The sequence below is a fragment of the Archocentrus centrarchus genome, chromosome 11 (assembly GCF_007364275.1).
Source record: "Archocentrus centrarchus isolate MPI-CPG fArcCen1 chromosome 11, fArcCen1, whole genome shotgun sequence".
NCBI lineage: Eukaryota > Metazoa > Chordata > Actinopteri > Cichliformes > Cichlidae > Archocentrus > Archocentrus centrarchus.
The window spans coordinates 25,280,970-25,286,969 of NC_044356.1; the positions used below are offsets into that span (position 1 = coordinate 25,280,970).

General features: G+C 43.8%; 1 protein-coding gene across 2 annotated transcripts in view; it reads right to left on the reverse strand.

Moving 5' to 3' along the window:
- Nucleotides 1-2,697, reverse strand: part of fam49al (family with sequence similarity 49 member A, like) — a 38,435-nt gene extending 35,738 nt beyond the window's left edge. Inside the window, exon 1 of one of the 2 annotated variants that reach the window (XM_030741389.1) lies at nt 2,380-2,697. The gene's annotated coding sequence lies outside the window, so the exon portion shown is untranslated. The remainder of the gene's footprint in view (nt 1-2,379) is intronic. The other variant, XM_030741391.1, reaches the window with a different exon arrangement.
- Between the last annotated feature and the right edge of the window lie 3,303 nt (nt 2,698-6,000).

A 6,000-nucleotide genomic window follows, 5' to 3' on the forward strand; every position in this document is an offset into this window, starting at 1 on the left:
AACTGTTAAGGTTGCACGTCTTGAGAGTGTGAAATACATGTACAGGAAATGATGCATAGCTGTGAACTTGGGGTAATTGCACAGATAACGTGATGGCCAATAACTGCTCATATTGTCGAGGATAAAGGATAAAAATAGATAAGGTGAAGTCTATTATGAGAACCATTAGCGAGAACCTCCCCCGCCGTGACACCCAAACCCCTGTTCCTGTCTTGTGCCTCGTCGAAGCTGATAATCCTGACACATGGAAAGCAGCCTGATGATACACCACCTCATATGGACAGAGGAAATGGGGCAATATGAGACACACACACAGTGTTCATATGTGATCGTGCAGCGCTGGAAAACACCACCACATGTTGTCAACACCATTTTGTAGGGAGCATTTTGACTGGATGAGAGAAAAGGAAGTGACAGAAAGTGGCAAGCTGATGAAGATGGATGGGAGGACAGACTTATTGAGAGCAAGGAATTAATAAATGAAGTAATGAAGAAGAGAGAGGAGCAGAGATAGAAAAAGTAGAAAAGGGGGGGCACTTAAGGGGGAGTGGGGGGTGAGACAAAAGAGTGACAGAGAAGGCGGGAGGAGAGCGGGGGGGAAATGCAGACGGGCATGTTTCTATGGGCGCTCAGGAAAGATTTGGGGTGAGGGATTCTTGCATCATTGCAGCGGGCCAATGAAAAGGCTCAGTTAAAATGTTCAAAGGGAGTGTCCTAGCAACAGCGGAGTAAATACCATAGCAGCCACCATTCCATCTCCGACCGAAAAATCCTGCATACACGCATACATGCACGCACGCACACACGCACGCACACACGCACGCATGCACGCACACACACTTTTGATTTACACATTAACATGCTCTCTATATAAATATAGACAAATATGCATTCAGTTTTATGTATAATGTTAAATATGTGCTGTGTGTGTGTGCGTGTGCGTGTGTGTGTGTGTGTGTGTGTGTGTGTGTGTGTGTGTGTGTGTGTGTGTGTGTGTGTGTGTATGCATTTTACTTGAATCAGTACATGTGATGTAGTGTGAGAATATACCCATTTACATACATAATACATAAATATTTGTATGTCATTTGTACTTTAAATACATGTCTGTGTATATGAACACATGCACCTGTACTACCTATATATAGATCTATTATAGAAGGCTGGACATACATACATACATATGCATTCATGTGTATCGTGTGTGATTTGTATGTAAACCTAAATCCACAGGCAAACTTAAATTGTGACTCATTTATTAGCCTGGATCAGAACCAGAGACAGTAGATTACAGCAAGGATGGACAGATCCTGCAACTTTTAATCACACACCTCTCAGGTCAGTCCACTTACACACACATGCTTCTTTTTAATACCTTGCCATATATGCATATGTCTAACACCCCCAACCACCACCACCACCACACACACACACACACACACACACACAAAGAAGACCTGCAGAGTCACATGGTAGTTTCACTCTTTCGGCTCCAAATACACACCTTTTTTCCTCCACCAGTCCTTTTTTTTACATTTGAAAAGACCAAGCAGCCTTGGCCCTCATTCATTCATCCTTCCATTCAGTTTTTCTTTTCCTCCCTCCTTCCTTCCCTCCTCCCTGTTTTTTCACTCCAGTTGCATGCACCCACTCCTTCTGATCAGTATTGCAATCCGGGGCTATTGTTTTTAGCAGGGCTGTTTGCAGAAATGCCTGGCATGAGCTCACACCTCAAACGCCTAACCTCACTGCATAAACCTGAGTGCCTTTTGCACAGTTATGTGATGTAATGTGTGTGCAGTATCTGAACATGTGAGAGGCCGTGCTTGACATGCAATTTATCCACATTGTTCCCAGAGTGTCAGTGAGATATATGATGCATGCGCTGTGATGGTTCTAGGTCACATACGTCCTATGACCAAGCCATCATCCATCACTGAAAATATACACACATTAAAACACACGAGCACTGTGTTCTCCTGATGGTTTCCAACATGGAGAGCAGATCCTTGCTGGTCTGTTTGTGTGTGTGTGTGTGTGGAGATGTGTATGTGAGTGTGGCAGTGGCTAAGCACTGCAGTGAAAGAGGAAAAGTCCCAGTTGACCAGCCCACATGCTCCCTCCCTCCCGTCTTCCTCCGGGGGGTTCTGACCCACGCTAGTCTTTCCCATCCAGTCTATCTACCCATAGATGCACAGCCCTGTTATAACTAACCATCCAAGTCACCCACCAGCCCCAAACCAGTGTCTGACCCACATCCATCCTCCAGCCTCTCTTTAAGGTGAAGGGTGGGACTGCCCGACCCCTTTCTGCTGCCAGTGCTGAGTGGACAGAACGATGGTGAGAGGTAAAATGAAGAGAGAAAAGAGCTGAGCTTACCGGCTCGGCGTGCAGGAGGGGAGGATGATGCCTCTGACCGTGCTCTTCCTGCCTCCTCTCTGGACCGAGGTGAAACGGAGATGGATGCAAAGAACAAAAGAGAAGAATGGGGGGGGGAGCAAAATAGCCGCAGTTGGCTTGCGAGAGAATGAAGCGAGCAGAAAGAGCAGAGAGGATGCCGAAAGAGGAAGATGGAGACAAAGTCCCTGTGCTGCTTTTCTCTCTCTCTCTCCTCTTCTGTGTATGGATCCTTTATCCTTGTGAGCCAGAGGGTTGTGGATTCACCTAAACACTGAGCACACGCACTGCCTCACGCCACGCAGCCCTCCCTCTTCCTCTCTCTCTCTCTGCACTATAGACAGCAGCTGTTGGCCTATGAGAAATAGAACGCTATGTCCCCCTCCCTCTGCCCTTCTCCTCCTACCTTTCTCGCTCACAAAGACCCCCACCACACACACACACACACACTCAGCATATCCTCACAACACCCCCTCCCCCTTTGACTAACATCTCCCACTAGCCTGCTGGCAATAAGAGGAGGGGGCACTTTGTGTGTGTGTGTGTGTGTGTGTGTGTGTGTGTGTGTGTGTGTGTGTGTGTGTGTGTGTGTGTGTGTGTGTGTGTGTGTGTGTGTGAGAGACTGATCGAGTGCAGAGTTGCATTGTGTTTGACATTGTTTTCAGCAGCAGAGTGACTTATTCTGTCCGCACGGTGTGAAAATGCATCGCGATGAGTCGGGTTGTGCATCAGGGTATTTTTTGCAAACTGTGTGGGTGACTGCTGAGCATCAGAAAGGCACTGCAGAAAGGGAAGGAAATTCACATTATTTGTGGTTATGAGCAGCATGAGCATGAGGGTGTATTTATTTACAGCTAGGCCGAAGCGTACAGCGTAAGTGTGAACAGCATAAGGTCATATTTATGAAACTCTGAACATTGTGAGCATTTCTTTCACTAGAACACCTACTAAATGTGCGTTTGAGTGTGCGTTACCACTTTCCCCCATGCAAGAATTTGGCCTGGTGAAAACTCCCAGTAGGGACTCTTACTTCAGGGTTGCAGCCTGGACAATAGGGTAAGGTTAAATGAGCCGTGGCTAAACTGTCACTCTGTGTGCTTGTGTGTGTATGAGGGGACAGAACGCCTATTATCTGGTTGTCTTGTACCCAGATCAGGTGCTTGTGAAACCCCTTGTTTTCTTTTTGTTTGTTTTTTTAACTCTGTTTTCCTCTACAAAGATTTAAGGACCAAATATATTCAATACTCCACCACAGCTTACTCAGGGACTTTAGTGAAGAATGATGCTAAAATGACCTGCTGCCCTCTGATGATCAGGTTATGTGAATGAATCTGGGGACAGAGAGGGGTGCAGCTGATTAACATTTGACCAGTGGCCATTGTTAATGTTTTGATCGTGGCCGCAGTTGGCAACAGTTAAAAGACTCATGGGTCAAATCAGGCCACTTGTTGTCTGAATATGACAAGCTTACACTCACATACTATCAGACTACATAATGAGTCCATTCACTTCTTTTGAAAATGCATCCATCCATTTTCTTCTGCTTATCCAGCTCAGTCGCAGAGGGGCTGGAGCCTAGCTCAGGTGCTACAGGGAGAGAGGCGGGGCACACCCTGGACAGGTTGCCAGTCTGTCACATAGCCATGTGACAGCCCTTTGGAAAATCATGAAGAAATCCAACTATTTAAACCCCCTCAGCCTCAAGCCAGCATTTTGCTTTTTGATCTGGAAAAAAAAAAGTCAGTAAAACTTACTATGAGGCCAAAATGAACAAACTTAGCCTCTTGTCAGTATAAGTGACACTTTAAAGAATTATTGTCTTCCTATCCTTCTCAGTGAGATTTTAAAAACTGTAGTTCCACATAACTAAACTTGTAAATTAGAGAGGTAATAAATTAGAGAGGAAATAACAGTGAACATGTGAACTTCTCAGTTGCCACTCTTCCAAATTTGACAGTGCGTACTTATCTGTAGCCTTGCAGCTTATACCTTATGTAGACCACCTGAACCTTCATGACAGTTTTACAATATGTTGCTGTCGTGTTACAAGAATAGACATTATTTTACCCCTGTTGTAAGCATGTAGGTGGGCCTCTGTGGTGAATGTGACACACTTGGCAACCTTCAAAAAAATGGCACTGCACGCATTTTCACATCAGATGCGGCATCTACCCGTTACAGGCGCCTCGAGGGTGGAAGAGGTTAAAAGAGGTTTTGAAGGGAAACTCAAAAAATGTGCGTTGAGCTTTGACTTGGCCAATCAGAGGAAAAGTTTAAAAAAAAGCATTTGACATTGGAGGTGTGATTATAAAAACATATCACATAAGTGGCATACTAGTAGCTAATAATACCACCTTCTAGCATAGCAAAGTGGTGCTAGTTAAAGTCCTCCTCACACTCTGAAATACCTCTAATTTTTTTTTGCATTGGTGCAAAGGAAAAATCATTAGTTAGTCCAGTAAATATATAACAAAGCTTTGCACCTTTTGCCTAAATATAAACCAGAGGATAAGTTTAAGGTCCAACAAGTGCACAGGGGTCTTCCTGTTTTGTGGTTCTCTCTGAGAAGTGGATCTCCTGACTTCTACTTTCACATCAACCAGTATTCTCTGACACTACTTTAAACATGTGAGGAGCTGGCAGTGTGCAATCACACAAAGGCATTAGGCACATTTTTTTAAACTTCCCCTTCCCTTTCACAGTATATTCACAGATTAGTAACATTATATATAGTATTCCATGTAATACCAGATATGAAAGTTAGCAGGATGGTTTAAATGTAACTCAGACCATGTTGTCCCTTTATGTCTGAAATTGTTTGAAAAGTGAAAGGTGAAAATTAATTTTGTTTTTCAGGCTGTTACAAAGTCTTGAATTCAACCTGATTTCAACTATGAATTCATTTCAGATCTAAAATATACATATCCAAACAGATCACTGAAGGTAGTTTCAGCTTCACCTGTATTTCCAAAGAGGTAGCCACAGTGGATCTTTTACACCAGATTCTCTTCCTGATGCAACCGTTCCATTTGTCTGGGCTTATGACACCTGAGACAGGACAGTTTTAAATTGGATAAGCATTGAAGACACATAACAGACAACTTAGCAAAGAACCAATTTTAAATTGTATCTTTGAATGCTGTAGACACCCTACACAGAGGGTGGCTGTAGAGCAGGTCACCTATTGATTGGAAGGTTGGTGGTTCAATCCCTGACTGCTCCAGTCTGTGTGCCAAAGTATTCTTGGGCAAGATACTGAACCTCAAGTTGCTCTGTCTACAGCTCAGTGCTTTCTATCTAACATTCATGCTCCAACAATGTTAGATAGAAAGCACTTACTGTAGCTGTAGATGGAAGTGCTTGTGTGAAAGGGTGAATGAGGCATGTTGTATAGAGTGCTCAAATTAAAAAAGCACTATAAGTACCAGTTTGTTACTTGCAGTCTGTCACAAGAAACCATAATTTGTTCTCATTCCTTTTATCGAATCTACAGAAAAAACTCGGTGTATCCCAGCAGTGTGTCCTTAAAAGATCTGATGAAACTGGAGAACAAAAGAACAAGTGGCAGGCCTAAAAACTATCTGCAGCAGATGAACAGTATCT